Source organism: Canis lupus, chromosome 18 (assembly GCF_011100685.1).
Source record: "Canis lupus familiaris isolate Mischka breed German Shepherd chromosome 18, alternate assembly UU_Cfam_GSD_1.0, whole genome shotgun sequence".
Taxonomy (NCBI): Eukaryota; Metazoa; Chordata; class Mammalia; order Carnivora; family Canidae; genus Canis; species Canis lupus.
In genome coordinates this window covers 826,095-844,994 of record NC_049239.1, presented here as the reverse complement: position 1 = coordinate 844,994, position 18,900 = coordinate 826,095, and positions in this window count along the sequence as shown.

Genomic DNA, 18,900 nt, shown 5'->3' with positions numbered 1-18,900 from the left:
GTAGCTGTGAGATCGAGCCCAGCATCAGGCTTTGTGCTCAGTGTGGAGTCGGCTTTAGATTCTCTCTCTCTCCACCACACTCACCCACCCACCCACAGTGTGCACACTCTTTTTCTCAAATAAATAAAATATTTTTTTTAAAAAGAAGGATCCTGCTAAATAATACCTTCTTTGTACTTAAAGACCTTGCAACACAGAGAATAGCAACCTCAATATAAGCCTTATTGGATGACTCATATTACTGTTATTTCAAGAAATCTTTGAGCCTGATTTAAGGAAATGAGAAAATTGTGACAGAAGGAAATAATGGAGGACTTGTACTTGAGTTTTCCCCAAAACCATCAGTATGAATTTTGGGACTATGTATCCCGTCAGATTTAAGTTATGGAGTGACACACCTGCAGTATCTCATATTCCATCTTTCATCAATATAACCCGTTATAGAAAGTTCCATAAATTCTACCAGTAGAATGTGAAAGATTTTATTAACTAAGAATTGGAGGGAGAATAAAATAGTCTTGCTCATAAATACAATATGGTTAAAATGAATTCTCCTGACAAAGAAACAAATCAACTCTTAATTACATTAATGCAGTGGATGACACCATTTCATTATTAAAGAGGAAATTCAGCATATGCAAAATTTTATTTTCATAATTTATAAGCACAGATGTTGCTGAGTTTTTAAAGTTTTCCCTGCTTCAAACTATAAAGCAAATCTTTCACTCCTCAATCTTTAGCCACAGAGGCAAACATCTCATCGAGTTCCTTTTATATGTCTTGAGACCAGAGGGATCTGGAACTATGCATAAGAAATGCTTTCCTTGTTCAATATTGATCCCGTTACTCTGGTAACATCGATTCCATGAAGGAGTGGTTTAAATTCATATGATTAGTGTGGAGCAATCTCAGCAAACCAATTGTCTCAGATTTTTAAAAAGATAGAGAAACTTAAATTATATTTTCTTAATAAAAATGCACACATCAACTAGCTCTGGGCAAAGGGTTGCTTTAGATTTGCAGCTATAAAATAAGCATCTCTTCTTTGGATTTTGTGCCTCCAAATTTTGGTCTAAAATGTCTTTCTGTCTTTAGTCTCCAGGTAGAGATTATTAAGAATTCACACTGGTAATTAGTCATCTGGTGCCCACCGATAGGAGGCAATAAGATGCCCAAGAGTTTAAACAAACCAAAAAAGAGTATGCTAATCCTTCTTATTTTCTCATTAGAAGTAAGCAGGGGGAAAGTCTGATAAATAAATATACGATTCCACAAGGGTTTTTCTTCATCTCTGTCATGTAATCCTGCAAATTTGTGACATGTTTTATTTTGTCTTTCTTTTATGTAATGAAAAGAAAACAGACCCAGAGACATTAAGTAATTAGTTCAAGCTTATAAATAGACATAACTGGGACTTAAATCCAGTTCTGAATATAAAACCAATTATCTTCTCCTTCTAATATTATTTCCTCAAGAAACAATAAATAGAAAGCATACACATTTCTCTAAGGTATAAATGTCTATCTGCCAAAATAAAATACTTGATGCATTAAGTCACCCAATAATTTCCTGTCTAAAAATAATTGTGCAAAGTGTAGCAATAGAGATCCCCGTGGTTGTTGCTTTGTTTTAGTGCTCACTATGTGTAGGGCACACTTCAAACTGTTGTGCACCTGTCCACTCATTTAATTTCCACTACAGTCCTGTGGGTCAGACACTAATGTTACACTCTTAAAATATTTTAATATATTAAACCTTTAAAAATATTTTAAAATAGTATTTAAAGAGATTGGATCCATTTGAAACATTTCAAAATAAATATTTACAAATAGTAGGCCCATTTTTAGGGGCACCTGGATGTCTCAGTTGGTTAAGTGCCCAACTCTTGGTTTTGGCTCAGGTCATGATCTCAGGGTCGTGAGATCAAGCCCTGTATCAGGCTCTATGCTCAGCAGGAGTCTGCTTGAAGATTCTCTCTCTCTCCCACCTCTAAAACAAAAATAACTAAATCTTTAAAAACTAGGATGCCCATTTTTAAAAGGAAGAACCTGAAGATCTCTCTAAGGCTAGAATTAGTCTGTAAACTTAGGATACCTGACTCTGGTCTCAATCAAGGATCTTAGACATGATACTGTCAATTTTTCCCCTATATGTTTTACTGACCTTATTTTTATTTAAGAAATATTTCATAAAGAGATTAAAATATTAAGATTGGTTGTAGGAAAAAAAAAAAAAAAAAAGATTGGTTGTAGGATGATCTACAGAGAAATTAGCCGAATGCCTGCCTGCAGAGGCACTGAGTCAAGAGGATCCATGCCCTCCCCTACAAAAGGCAGGGCTGCATTTTTAGCCCAATATGAAGCCCTGAGAAATGAGATCCAGTTCTGCCTGAGCTAGGGCACTGAAAAGGGAGATAGAGGCTGATAAGTCACCTTTCTACAATAAACACAGTAAGGAAAGAAAGACACAGGTGACAAACATAACAACGCTCTCTCCCAGATAATATAAGTAACTACTAATGTGTGTATAATTGTTTATTCCTTCTGGTTGCACCATATTCTTGAAACCTGCTTACACACAATCAGTAGCCAATTATACAGAACTTAGTTCGTGAAAGATGTGTCTGACCTACTTTTTTGCATATTAACCCAGTCTACTAATTGAGCTATTCCTTCTTTAGAGCTGTAAGCAAGAGAAGGGTTTTCCCAATCTTGAAGCAACCTAAGAGCATAAGATAAAAAAACCAGGGCATGCAAATGAGATAACTGAGCCCAGAAGAAAATAAATGAGGCAGGAAACAGAAGATAGTTTGAAAATATTCCAGGAGATCTTAGCGAATATTGCAAGCTATAACATAACACACTGTGAAGTTAAATGCAACCAGAGAAATAAGAACAGGTTTTATTTTATTTATTTATTTTTTTTTTAATTTAGAACGGGTTTTAGAAACTGAAACCACAATTTCCCAAAGGAAGAGCAAAAATTAATAAAATAAATTAACACCAGAAAACATAGAGAAATACAAAATGAATGCATGCAAAAATATCTTTAAAAATCCAGATATTCAAATATATATGAGAAAAAGAGAAAAAAAGGCAAGAAAAATTCAAAGTAAGAAGAGCTTGAGGAAACCCAATACTTGATTCAGAGTGAAAGAATAGAAAGGGTAAGGCAACTGGGGGGCTCAGTGGTTGAGCGTCTGCCTTTGGCCCAGGGCATGATCCTGGTGTCCTGTGATTGAGTCTTGCATCAGGCTCCCAGCAAGGAGCCTGCTTCTCCCTCTGCCTGTGTCTCTGCCTCTCTCTGTGTGTCTCTCATGAATAAATAAGTAAAATCTTTAAAAAAATAAAAGTAAAAAAAAATTTAAAAATAAAAGTACTGCTGGTTGAGAAAGAAAAAAATATAAACAAAATTAATGTGTGGCACTTGTAAACACATCATGATGAAAAACCTGAACTCTGAAGATAAACACAAATAGCTAAACATTTTGCAAGTAAAAGAAGAAATAGTTGGGCTACAAATCAAAACAATCAAAGTAGCCGGCAAATCATATCAGAAATACTAATTTATGATAAATTGTAAGCACAGAATAGAAAATCTATCTACCTCTCTGATTTTAATGCTTAACAATGTCTTATAGTTGTTTTTATAATTTTGTTAGCATTTCCCTGTCATGTACTTTGTATGTTATACATATATTTGAATTTTATACAAACAGAATAATTTTCTGTGTATTCCTCTATAATTTGCTCTTTTTTACTCAATCATATTTATGCCCATAATGTACAATCATTTGTCTTTGCTTTGGTGGACAATTGTCTTTTATGAACTTAGCACGATTGATTTATCCATCCTCTTTGTTAGTAGATAATATAGCTATCCCAACTCTCTTACAGTTATTGTTTCTATAGTATATATTTTTTATTATTTTACTTTCAATGTACTTTATGTTTGAATTTGAGGTATATCTCTTGCAGATAGCATATTATTAGATCTTGCTTCTTCATATAATCGGACAATCTATGTAATATAATCAATAATGTGTACTTACACCTTTTATTTGCCATCTTCTTCTGTAAAGCACATTTTTGGGGGTACTCTGGTTTTGTCTTCTTTGAAAAATATTTTTTAGCATGTCTTTGTAATTCCTATGTTGATATTTTAGTTGTATACATTTAGTTAACTTTAGTGGTTTCTCTGGAGCTGATAACATGCATGTTTGATTTATCACAATCTACCTTAACTTTGCACTAAAAATAGTTTTGTCCCCATCCTCCAGGCTATCATCATTGCCATGTATTTTTCAGTGATATATGTCATGAACTCAATAATTCAGAATCCAATTTTTGCTTCAAGATGCATGTATGTCATGTATATGCACACCATTTTTTATATTTACCCCAATATTTACATTTTCAGTGGTCTTTGTTTATTCCCGTGGATTTTCTTTTAGCCTTGAAGACAAACAAATTCCTCACTGAGCAGGGAGTCAGATGAGGGGCTTGATCCCAGGTCCCAAGGATAATGACCCAAGCCAAAGGCAGACACTTAACCAAGTGAGCCACCCAGACACCTCTGGCCTTTGGTGCTCCTGATGGGAAATCAGCCATTAAATTAATATTCCATGTGTGTGATAAGTCATTTTCTTTTCCTGTTTTTAAGATATTCTCTCTCTTTTTTTTTTTTTTTTTGCCTTTGGTTGTTAACAATTTGATTATTATGCATTAGATCTAATTGTCTTTGTATTTATCCCATTTTTGGCTTGTTGAGTTTCCTGAGTCTGTATGTTTCTGTATTCCATCAAATTTCAGACCTTTTCATCTTTTACATTTTTAGTCGTTTTTTGTTTCTGTCCATATTTCTTTCTGTTCTATTTCTGTGATTCCTATTATTCATATATTGGGACACTTTATTTCATCTCATGGGATTCTTTATCTCCAATCTTTTTCCTCTCCTTTTTCAGATTTGATAATCTCTCCTAAAATTTCTTCAAGTTTCCTGATTCTTTCTTCCGATATCTATTTCATTTTTGCAACCGTATAATAAATTTTTAATTTCAGATTTTGTACTTTTCAACTTCAGAATTTCCATTTTTTATGGTTTCCATCTCTATCTGTTGACTAATTGCAAACATATTTTCAGTTACTTATGTAAATTTATTTAATTATTTAAAATAATGAATTTCATTTTAATATTGAAATATATTTATAACAGCTCCTTTGAAGTCTTTGTAAAAACAAAATGTAAGCACCCTCTGATACTATTTCTTTTGAAAATTTTTTGTTTGTTTTCCTGAATATAGGTCATAATTATTTTTGTTTTTGCAAAGGTCTGTATTTTCATTGAAAACTATATTTTATTTTTTAAAAAATAATTATTCATTGATTTTAGAGACAGGGAAGGGGCACACAAGTAGGGGGAGGGGCTGAAGGAGAGGAATCTCAGGCAGACTCCCAACTGAGCAGGGAGCCTGATGCTGGGCCTGTTCCCAGGACTCTGCAATCATGACCTGAGCCAAAATCAAATGTCAGTTGTTTAACTACTGAGCCACTCAGACGCCTCTGAAAACTTCAGTCTTGTATTTTAGATAATATATTCTAGCAGGTATCAATTCTATTCTATTTTCCTGGTGAATGTTGGTTATTTTTAATTAAGTTACTTGCCTGAACTTTGCCTGCTATGTGCAGGTGCTGATGGCTTTTCTAATTAAAAAAAAAAAAATTAGCCCACTTCCCCTGCAAGGTTGCTTGTGGACCTGCATAGTCCAATGATCAACCATTTGTTGGGGGAGTATAGATTATACTTAAGTACTTTTATAGGCTGAGCTATGTTTCCCTTAACATTTCCTATCCCCTAGGCCTCCAAATATGAGAATATTTAGCAGCAAAACTTTAATGAAGTAATTAAGGTAAAATGAGGTCATATGCCTGGGATCTACTCCAATATGCTGGTATCCTACTAAGAAGAGGAAATTAAGACACAGCCACACACAAAGGGAAGACCGTTGTGAGGACTTGGGGGGAGACAGCTCTCTACACACCTGGGAGAGGGGTCTCAGGAGGAACCAGCCCTGCAAGCATCTAAATCTTGGACTTGCAGCCTCCAAGAAGTGAGAAATGAGTCTCTATCGATGAGGTTCCCCCAGACTGTGGCTCTTTACTATGGCAGCCTAAAAGCTAACACAGATAGCTTGACCTTGATACGTTTCTATCTTCTGGCAGCTGAAGTGTATGTAGATTGTAGAATTTATTCAAATTAAAGGCAGCTCAGGTCTCTCCTATCTGTCACATATTCCTCTCTTATCTGGGCGTATGTCTCCAACTTATAAGGGCTAGCAAGAAGCCACACATACACACAGAGATGATCCCAGTCCATCTGTGGCTCCCACATTTTTTGAATTTCTGTCTTCCATTTCTTGCCCTAAGTTTGGCCTACAAACAAGCTAACAGCCAAGACTGTGGCTTTTCCTATCTCTTCCCAACAAATTCTGCTCCTTTTATGGAGCAACCTGTGGCTCTTCCCTCACACCATCATCCCCAAATGGAATCTATAACCTCTTACTGCAGAGAGGCTGTTTTTTGCTATCACCCCCAAATTGGTAAACATGCACTTTTGTTTTGTTTTGTTTTGTTTGCAAATCAAGTAGAGAGTTTGATTAGGAGTATCCACAGGCAAGAAATTCACAAACTCCTGTTGTTCTTACTCAAACAACAATCAATACCAGTTAATGTGTTATCTTCCTTTGGCCAATTTCCTATGTTATGAAATTTTGTTTGGTTTTTATTTCTTTTATGGCTGTTTAATCTTAGCTATTTTCCTAGAGGAGAATTTTCCAACTTCATGTCATTGTTAGTAGCAATCCTTCACTCTCTCAAGTGGTTTCTCTAAGGTTTTATTTAAATTCCAGTTAGCTAACACACAGTGTAACATTAGTTTCAGGTACATGATAGAGTGATCCAACACTTCCATATATCACCCAGTGCTCTTCATGAGAGTTTCAAAGATATTGCTATTTTGAGGGAAATTTCACAGTATGATTAACAATTAATACCATACATGCTCTTGGATCCAGCAATTTGACAATTATATTTCTGAGCATCTATCCATAAATATTTACATAGGTTTAGAGATGCCTGGGTGGCTCAATCAATTGGACATCTGGCTCTTGGTTTCGGCTCAGGTCATGATCTCAGGGCCTTGAGACTGAGCCCCATGATGGACTCTGTGCTCAGCAGGGAGTCTGGATGAGATTTCTCTCCTTCTTCTTCTGTCCCTTTCCCTGATCAAGTGCTCTCTCTCTCTCTCTAATAAATAAATACATATTTTAAAATTTTAAATAAGTGCAAGAAACAAAAATTATTCATTGGTTTCTTGCTGAATATCAATAAAAATGGAAATAACCTCAAAATTGGATAATAAGTAGATTAAGTGATCTATCACACTTGAATAAGTTGATTTAATGCTGATATAATGATAATGTAATGTAAATAGTTAATCATACTCCTGTTTGGGAATACATATGTATATCCACATATGTATGTATACAGTATATAATACCTATATGTGGACGCATGCATATTAAATAGCTAAGTTCTTTTGAATTTCTGAAGATGAGAAACAAAGTTATAGTCATGGATGATATTCAATTTTCTATCTAAATACTTATTAAATGTTTAAAACTTTTGGAATAGAAAAGGATACATTAATTTTTACCACTTAAAACACATGATAACCAATAGAAAAATATGAAAATGCATTATTACGTTGGTCTACATCTGTACGATATAAGACAATGGAGTTTCTGGGTCTGCAAAGCTAAAGCAAACTTTATGTTCAATTTTGTGTGTATCCTGCCCCCTAGGACAGCTAGCAGATTCCCCTTTGATATCACATTTCAATGCTGATATTGTGTCTGAGAAGTTCAAACCATAGTTAATTGTGTTATGAGGATATAACCCAGTCTTCCCAGCTCATCCCCATTGATTGAGGTTGGCCTCATGTCAATTCTCTCCCCGTTGACTTCCAAGTAACTCTAATCCTGGACCTTCACATCTAAAATTGTTTGTAGGCAAGGGAACCTGGAAAACTATGGTGCTCTTTCAGTTGGATGTTGATGTTTTGGCTCAATTCTGCAGGGAGTCCAGCATGGGTATGCTTTGCCCAGAGGCAGGAGCCTCTGAGTTCTTGATGAGGTGATTTCCATAAGTTTTCTGCAGAGACATGGTCCACTGGGGGTATTCATCACATTTCTCTTTGAAGAACTTTCTCTCATAACTGACTCCTTCAAGCCTTATTCTTTTGGAAATTTTGTCAAGTTGTATTTCATTTACATGTAATGGAATGTTTTTCTGTAAACTCTCCCTTTTATTGAGTAATCACCCAACATATTCAAATATATTCTGAGATTCTCTTTTATTTTAAATGGGGACTGTAAAGAAATGGCCCAAAAGGAATTAATGTAGAACATTTTAGACACCAAATCAGGAGTCAGATGTATTCTACACTCTATCCTCCAAAGAGATTTTTAATCTTGTCCTTTTGATAAAAATTCTGACCTTAAACACAGCCCTTATGTGTAATATTATTAAGGATTGTTCCCTCCACTCTGATCATAAAGTCGCTGATATTAATTATGAACCCACTGATGGCTGTTCTGCCCCCATTTGCATGGGGGCAGAGTTCTGTTATGTGGGTTGGCTGTGCTTTCTACTCCGATGTGTGAGTAGGGATGGAGCCCTGTTACTGCTTTTAGTAGAAAGATCAAATGTTTGTTTGGAAATCAGACTGGAAACAGATTTCATCTACACAGGTGACGACAATACATATATATTTTTTACTGAGCACACTTACACAGCCAAACTTGCCCTAGAAACATAGATACTGGGGATCCTGGGTGGTTCAGTGGTTTGGCGCCTGCCTTCAGCCGGGGTGTGATGCTGGGGTCCTGGGATCGAGTCCGACGTCGGGCTTCCTGCGTGGAGCCTGCTCCTCGCTCTGCCTCTGTCTCTGCCTCTCTCTCTTTCTGTGTCTCTCATGAATAAATAAATAATTCTTTTAAAAAAAGAAACATGGATATTCCATTCTATAACTATATAATACTGACTCTTTTACAGGTTGTATGAGTTAATTAGCTCCTGAATAAGTACACAGTCCACATGTGTGGGGTTATATAACTCACAGCACTAAAGGCACATGGTTCTATTCATAAAATGACTTATTGATACTGAGGTAATATTAGAGAAAGAGTAAAGCATCAGATCCCCCTGCGGTCTACAAAGGGCCATTCATAGGCCAAAAGATGGTCATGCAAGTCAGACAATCCCATTCCATGTTACATATTGATAGAGTAGCTCAAGAGGGGTTAAGAAGACCCTAAGAAGACCCACTGGGTCTTCTTAACATGTACCAAAGTACCTCCAGGCACAGGGAACAAAGCTAGGGAGGCTACCTACAGATGTCCTTGGGAATGACTCTCCCTCCTCTGAAGCATCACAGAGGGTCTTCATACCAAGAGAGCTGACATTTGCTAGAGACCCTACTGAACCTCCACAGATGGGTTCTATCCCATTGACTACTGAGGACAGGGTAGAAAGAGGTGGAGAGGTATCCCCATGGCATTCCAACTGAAACCAAGAGTCTGCCCCCTTCCACCAAGGATATAAAAGAAAGATGGAAACTGGTATTTACATTTGAATTTAGAAACAAAATTCAACTTGATAATCTTCTGTGTCTATAAAATGCCCCTTTCTTGTCTCTAATTCTTAAGAAAAAGTTACTCTTGTACTTAAAGTAAATACATTTATTTTTTCCTAAAAATAACTACTTTTAGAATATCTGCTAGATATGTAAGAGCTAGCTGGACCACATTGCTCTCAATTTCCTTATGGATTCAAGAAAGTCACAATTCATCTACTTTTTTAGCCTCATCAAAATTAATACTCAATATATCTAAATATCTGCTAAATAATGCAATCATGGAGTTTGTAAAGAACATTGGACTATTTCAATTTAAAACTTTTAAAATTGCATTTTTATTTCTTTATTACTGAAGTATATTGACACAGAATGCTATATTAGTGTCAGATGTACAATGTAGTGGTTCAACAATTCTATACATTAATCATTACTTACCACGATCATCATACGTTATTGCACCGTCTGTCACCATACAACATTTTTACGATATTATCGGCCCTATTCCCCGTGCCGTACTTTTCTTCTCTGTGACTTATTTATTTTATAACTGGAGGCTTGAACCTCCAAATCCGCTTCACCTATTTGCCTGTCTCCCCACCATCCTCCCCTCTGGCAACCATCAATGTGTTCTCTGTATAAAATTATATGTTTTCAGTGAACCTCTTATCTGATATATAGGTTGATATACAGGTTGAATATTACACAAAGGATAAGATCAGAAATAACTTTGCTTAAATTTGCGTTTAGCCTAAAAAGACCAGTATCGGCATGGGAGTTCCTCAATGGTGTGCAAATTTAGAGGTGAATAGTTTAATGTAAAAAGATTGGAAAAAAGACCATACTCCTCTAAAACCACATTGTGACATGTTTGTAGATCAGTCCATGGAAAAATCTGTTAGAAAACTGACTCACATTTCCAACAAAGGGACCAGAGCAGCTATTCCCTGTGATTGGCCCATGTGTTTTGGGTACTCCATAGAATGGACCTCTTGGGTCACACACTGTCCATGACCATCGGCACGTCCTCCTGGGCTCTGAATCAAAAACAAGGGAAAAATCAGGAAACCAGCAAGACAGACATGAACTAAACAAACATTTCATACAATAAACACATCTAAGATCCAAATAATTTCACTTATTTTTAAAATTTATTTTATTATTTTATTGTATTTTTTTATTCATGAGAGACAGAGAGAGAGAGAGAAGCAGAGACAAAGGCAGAGGGAGAAGCAGGGTCTAGGCAGGGAGCCCGATCCGGGACATGATCCCAGGATCCTGGGATCACTCCCTGGGCCGAAGGCAGACACTCAACCCCTGAGCCACCCAGGCGTCTCCAAATAATTTCATTTCTTAAGCAATGTGCCAGAGTTGGAAGACTCTGGTTGATATATGAAGAAATCATAGCCAGGTTGAACTTGCCCTGCAGGCCTAGGGAACCAGGGCACGAGCTGCCCTGACAATGTGAGGTACGTCCTGACAAAGGTGTGAGCAGGTCGAGAAGAACAGTGAATACCGAGACCCGATCCAGTCCCCCAAATACTCAGAAAATAAGATCTCCACATGTTTACAAAGGACAGCAGGTAATGAAAGATCTCCCCAGAACATTCTACTAAGTCAGCTCTTTCAAGTGACCTTGGGGGGCAGCTGAAATAGCCCACAGTGATCCAGCTCAATGGTCTCTTTCTTCTAAAATTGAGGGGCTCATTTTCCGTGTCTTTCTCTCCATTATCTAGTGGATAACATGGGAAAACTTACATTCCAGCAGTGAGCTAATCTGCTTGGAGGACTTGGAGGGCTTGGGGTTTGCAGTAAGGCGGCCACTAGATTGGCTGCTAGGCCCAGCCACCAATCAGACCTTCCGCACGACCCCACCTGCGTGGTGGGGCAGGCAGGGGGCGCGGGCTTGCCATGGGCTTGGGGCCAGGGGCCAGGGTGCCCGGGCCTGTGCTGGGAGGCTGGCCTCAGCCCAGCACCACGCTGTCGGCGACCCTGGCCCCACTGCCATCCACACCGGCTCCGCGGCCCACCACCTCCTTCAGGAGGACTGTGTTCTGGCATCACACTCTTCTCTCCAAATCATGCATTTTCAGTGAATCTCCAAGCTGTTCTGCAAAATGTAACTGAGCTTCTGGCATCCACTCTCCCTTCTTCTCGCCTCTCCATCCTTCACATTCTGTCTTTTTCCTTTACCAAATCTTTGAGCCTTTCAGTAGACACGGCGCTGAATTTGGAGCTATTTCTTTGCCTTGTTGGCTTTCCGCCTCTGGGTGCATATTAATACAGGATAGGACAGAGGCCACATGACGTTTCCTGCAAAATGCCTTATTGGCCAATATCTACAGCATACACATCTTTTTAAACTTTAACATAAAACCTACAGCTTGGTACTCAGCTAAATTTTGAATCGCCTCCTATGAAACACCATTAAAAACTCCAGGTGCTGATACCTTGAGAATAGCCAAAATTTGGGTATTGTAAAAACTTACTTATCATGATTCTTCAAACTTTGTTCTTGCGTTCTGCTAAATCAATAGGAAAGCATAACTCTGCTTTTTCATAGTAAGAAAAATTGTTCTGAGAATTCAGAATTAGGAAATTATTACTCTACTTTGGGGAATAATATGTTCCAATTTCTTGAATTAAGCAATAAAAGCTTTCTAAACTTTTTTTTTTTTTCCTTCTGGAAAATGTGCTCAGTTACAATGAGTTTTCTTAGCATACTTTTACAGTAGGAGGATTTCTTTCCCTTCCTGCTAATCAAATGCACCTTTTATTTTAATTCTATTTAACTATCTCAAACTGCTTTCCAAGAAAAGCTAGTATGATCAACTACTCAGATTCATTGTTACGATGTCTTTCCCATATGCACCAAGACAAGTGGAGCTTTGGTATTATCAACACCGTTATCCTCCTGACTAGAGCCCAACGTATCCCTTATTTTCCTTATCCTTACTGAACTTCCCTTAGATCCATGCCTGCCTTGTCTCCAGGTCAGTGCTTTCCCAGCTCACACTATTGTTGGATCCTGGATATCATGCTCTGATTCCAGTACTCTGTCCCTGTGACGTAATGCAGAACCTGGAATATTTATTTTAATAATTACTGCAGGAGAAGCGCCTGGGTGGCTCAGTGACTTAAACAACCAACTCTTGGTTTTGGCTTGGGTCATCATCTCAGGGTCATGAGATCAAGCCCTGCATAGGGCTCTACACTCAGCAGAGAGTTCGCGTGAGATTCCCTCCCTCTGTCCAGATTCACCCACATGGGTGCATGAGTGAGCCTACCTGTGTTCTCTTTCTCTCTGTCTCTATAAATAAATATGTCTTTTAAAAAATAGTTACTGCAGGAAATGTTTGTGTAATTATTTCTTGCAGGTGTTTGGGAGGGGCCTATTTCAAGCACTGGGTGGTTGGAGAGATTACATTATCTAGAGCTTTTTTTATACATTTACATTCATTGCGCTTGATACGTTTTTCATCTGTTAAAATAAAACCCACCTGTGAGACCCCCAATTTTGTTATAATAAACTGTCCCACATAACCTTATGAATTTGAATAAGTGTCATGTCATTTGTCCCTTATATGCTTATATGTCTTTCAAGATCCCTTCAATTTGTGTTTATTTACATGACTTTAAGGTTTCTTTCAACCTTTCTTATTTACAGGTCACTTAGGGTGTCTTCAAAGCCTCAGAGTCTCAAGTTCTAGGGTAGGCTCTGAAGTGACGAACTGAAGAAATACAGCCCAGTTGTCTGATTCCATTAGTTACGAACCATTCAACAGGAATGCAGTCAACTAGGATGCAGACTAACTTATAACTTTGTTGACAGCATTATGTTGGCCTCTCCGTCTTTTTAGATTGCTAAAGCACACACCTACCAATACACACAAAACGTATCAGTGAATGCAGTTTAATAAATGTTTATTAAAAGTTATTTTTTTTACTTTCTGATCATTTTACTCAATGTGAAATTTATTTTCCAGAATTACAAATTTATTTCCTACACAACCACACTTTCCTATTTTTTAAATTTTAATAAAAAAGTTTTAAAGCATCTGAAATCATGTAGATGAGTTGTCCAGTTCCTGATTAGTTATTCAAAACCAAACTGAGCAGATATGACATAAATCCCAGTGAGCAAAGGATTTTTTTTTTGTCTTCAGACCAAGTCATGGCCTGCCATAGTAGCTAATGCTTTTTTAATATGGCATGCTATTATAAAAAATGCAAAGAAGTCATTACTTTTCTGTAACAATTTGTATGGATTTATTACTTAATTAGTTTTTTACCTTTATCTGACAGGGGTTATTGAGTGCAGCTTATACCTCTATAGAGCCAGAACAAAATCTAAGTAATCTTTTATGGAGTCCTACATTAAAATGCAATATAACCAGACAGTAAAATGTATTAACACACCTCAGAGAGTTTTCAATTTGTCATATCTTTCAAGCAGTTGGGAAGATGTGTATTCAAGAAGTGATTTATTTCCTATGAGAAAGCAAAAGCACTCAACAAAAAAATGAAATTAATTACTTCTACCCAATTGAAAATGGTCAATACCTACACGACACCATGTTGCTTTATACTGAAACCAAGACACTTTATCACTAAGAAGAAATAGAGATCAGATAATTATTGGAGGAAGTAATATTAACCATAACACATTGAGCATGGCAGATCATTCACAGAGAAGACTAGCCCCAAATATGATACATGTTAGAGCTCAGTAATGCAGCTGGTGCTGTTGTGATCATTATTGTCTCTGTACTTATCTATACAGTCTGGGACTGACAAGCAGGACAAAGATCTGTTGGTAGTTGAGGTGGTCAACACAAATGGAGACACAATCATATTCCAAGATAGAGCTAAAGCTCTTTATGCAAATATGAGCAAAAGTTTGAAGGTGAATATTTACCCAAAAAACGAATGCTATCGATTTTACCAACTGTCAGACACTCCTCAGGCCTTCAGAAATCCACTCAGAGTGGAGACTGCAGAGTGCCTGATGCTGTTTTCAGAATGACCTATTATGTTTTCCAAGAGTCTTTGTTGTAATTTTTAGGTTTTTTGCCTGTGGGCCAATAGAAATAGATGAAATCGAGATTAAGAAAATAAAATCAGCACAACCAAATTTATTTCTTTGAAATGGACAACACTTAAGAGAGAAAAGACTCAAATTATGAAAAACAGGAATGATAGATGCCACACCCCCACGAGACTCACAGAAATATAAAGGATTATAAGGAAATACTATGCACGCTTGTATGCTAATTCAAGAACTATGTGTGTCCCCCCCAGAATTCTTAGGTTGAAACCCAATCCCCAATGTGATGGTATTTGGAGATGGGAGATAAGAAGGTCATAAATCCCTCATGAATGGGATTGGTGCCCTTGGGAAACAGACCCAGAGAACTCTCCTCTCTGCTAAATACATGAGGACCCAGCAAGAAGAGAGCTGTTTATGAGCTGGGAGGGGTCAACACCAGACACCAAATCTACCAGCACAGACGGGACTTCCTAAGCTTCCAGAATGGTGAGAAATGGATTTCTGTTGTTTATAAACCACCAGTTTATGGTATTCTGTTATAGCAGACCAAATGGACTAAGATTATAATCTAGATGAATTGAATGAATTCCTAGAAAGAAACAAGTTAGTGAGACTGAATCTAGAAGAAATGGAAAATCTGAATAGGATTAAGATACTAAGTTTCTAATAAAAACCTCCCCCAATCTAATAAAAACACACACACGCAGCCCAAACTGGGAGCCGCGGGTCCCGGGGGCGGCAACACATACACACAAAGCCCAGGCCCATATGGCTTTACTGGCAAATTTTTTGCACTTTTAAAAAAAGATTTTATTTTTATTTATTTGAGAGAGAATATAAGAGAGATCATGGGGATGGGGGAGAGGGAAAGGAGAGGGACAGAGGGAGAGGGAGAAGCAGTCTCCCCGCTGAGCAGGGAGCCCGATGCAGGACTCTATCTCAGCTCCCTGGGATCATGACCCAAGCCCAAGGAAGACAGTTCACTAATTGAGCCATGCAGGTGCCCTTCAAACTTTTTATAAAAGAATTAACACCAACCTTTTAACAATTCTTCCAAGAAATAAAAGAGGAAGGACTACATTCTAACTTACCCTATCAGAGGCCATTATTACCTTGATACGAAAACTAAGAAAGAAATCATAAGAAAAGTGTACATGAATTTCTTTTACGAATGTAGGCATAAAAATCTGAACAAAACAAAATAGTGGCAGACTGAATTCAGAAACATATAGAAAAGGTTTATTGATCATCATTAAGTAACATTTATCCCAGGAATGCAAGGTTTGCTTAACATACAAAAATTAATCAATATAATAGACCATATTAATAGAATGAAGGACAAAAATCATGATTATTCCTATAGGCTCAGAGCAATCATTTGACAAAATTTAATACCCTTTAATTATTGAAAAAAAAAAACTCAAGAAACTAGGCATAGAAGGGAACTTCCTCAATTTGATAAACGGCATCTAAAAAAACTACACTTAACAACATGCTAAATAGTGAAAGACGATGCTCTCTCCCTATAATCAGAAACAAGAAGGATGTCTTCTTACTCAACTTTTATTCAACATTTCCCAGAGATTCAAGCAAGGTCAATCAGGCAAGAAAAATAAATAAAAATTATCTAGATTGAAAAAAAAAAGATTTAACACAATCCCTTTGTACTGATGGCATTATCTTATATATACGACATCTCAAGGAATCCATAAAAAACTATTTGAACTAAAAACAATTCAGCAAGGTTACAAGACACAAGACCAATATACAGAATTAATTGTGTTTCTATATGTTAGCATTAAGTACCCTGGAAATAAAAATTTAAAATGATTCCATTTACAATAGCATCTGAAGAATAAAGTATTTAGGAATAAATTTAACAAAATGCAAGAGTTGAGCACTGAAAACAACAAAAATTTTTGAGAGAATTAAAGATTAAAGGAAAAACATTGCTATGTGTATATATTGAAAGACTTAATAAAAGCAAAATAAAATTAAAATGGCAAGATTTCCCAAAATCACTCACAGGTTAAATATAATCTCCATCAAAATCCCACCACCTTTTTGGCAGATACCAAATATCTGTCTCGAAAAGACACATGGAAAGTAGGTGACATGGAAAAGCAGAACAGCCTTGATGAAGAGAAAATGAGAAGACTCAAAACTTCCTAATTTCAAATCTTACTCAACCCATGGTGATCAAGACAATGTGGTCTGAATGTAAAGATAAACAAATGCCCCAATGGAATGAGATTGAGGGTCCCCCCAATAAAATTAACATTTACAGCCAACTGATTTTTGATCTTTCCATTTCAAACATGCATGGCCAAATTGCTCTCCAAACACTTTCCTTCACCCTTGTCTAAACTGTGCATTATCTTTTAAAAATATTTGTCATTTTTTCCACAATATGGGTGCAAAGAAAATTTGAAAGGAAAATAACATTCCTTTTAACAAAATGGTGCTCAGACAATTGGATATCCATACAAAATACCCACACCGTATGCAAAAATAAATTTAAGCTGTATCAAAGACCTGAAGAATGTAAAAGCTAAAGCTGTAAAACTAAAAAAATGATAAGAGGTACAAATCTTCATGATCTCGGATCAGCAACAGTTTCTTTGACGTGCCACCAAGAGCACAAGCAATAAAGGAAAAAGAGATGAAATTGGACTATATCAAAATTCAAAACTTCCGTGCTACCAAACACACCGTGAAGACAGTGAAAGACGTCCCACAAAATGGGTAAAAGTATTTGCAAAACATGTGTCTGAACAGGGGTTTATATGTATAATATATAAAGAATTTTTTAAATGCAATAAAAAGACAAATGACCCAGATTTAAAAAAAATAGGGAAGGGATTTGGAGAAACACTTCTGTAAGAAGGGTATACAGATGGCTCATAAGTATGTGAAAAACTCTCAGCTTCACTAGTCATCAGGGAAACACAAAATTAAACCACGAGATGCCACTTCCTACCCACGGAATGGCTAGTGTCCAAAGGTCAGGTGGGATCAGGCATTGGCGAGAACGTGGAAAAACGGGGACCCTCATACACCGCTCGTAGGGAAGTAAAACGATACAGGCACCCTGGGAAGCGAGTCTGGTGCTTTCTTAAATGACTAATCATAGGTTATCATAGGTCAGGGTTTTCCCGAGAAACAGACCAATAGGACAACAATCGTACATCTACACCCACCCCTGCATCCGTATTTTATGTCGATACACATAGACACACACACGGACGGGTACTGGCTCCCCTCGTTGTGGGGCCTGGCAAGCTGGGAATCAGTTGAGCAGACCCGCAGGCCAGAAACTCAGGCAGGATTTCCATGTCACAATCTTGAAACCGAATTGCTTCTGGAAACCTCCATGTGTTGCTCCTGAGGCTTTTTGCAGCCTGGATGAGGCCCAACGAAACTGTCAAGGGTAACGTCCTTCATTCGAAGTCAACTGATGATAAATGTGTACCGTAGGCACCAGGACCTTCACAGGAACACCTACGTCGGCGTTTGACCAAAAATGGGCTCCTGTGGCCTACCTGGCCAAGCTGACAGGTCATCAGGCATCGCCACCATAGGAGCCGTTGCTTACTCTCCTAAATATCTGCCCAAGGAAACAGAAAACACACGTCAACACAAAGAATTTGTACGAGAACGTTTAGCACAACCTTATTCGGACCGGCCCCCAAAGCGGAAGCAACTGGAATCAACTCATTTACAAAAGGATCAGCAAAATCTGGTTCAGCCACAAAGCATAACAGAAGGCAAAGAAGTGCTGAACCCCAAAAGCGTTATGTAAAGTAGAAAAAAAAAAAAAAAGCCAGTCACCGAAGACCATACGCCATGCAACTCCATTTTTAGGAAATGCCCAGAACGGAAAAATCTCCAGAAACCAGAAGTAGATGAGCGATTCCCTCGGCCAGTAGGGAGGAGCCGGGGGAGGGATGGGGGTGCGCCAGCAGGGAGCAGGAACTTTTGTTTTGGGGGGAGGGTAATGGGGATGTTCTAAGATGAGCTGGTTGTGGTGGTACCGGGTCCATAAAGAGTGCCCTTTGGGGGGCGCCCTAAGTACCATGGCTCAGGAAAGCTGCCCTAACCGCCCCGCTGCTCTGCGGGACTTCTCCCTGCAGCCCTCGGCCAGAGGGGAGTCCGGT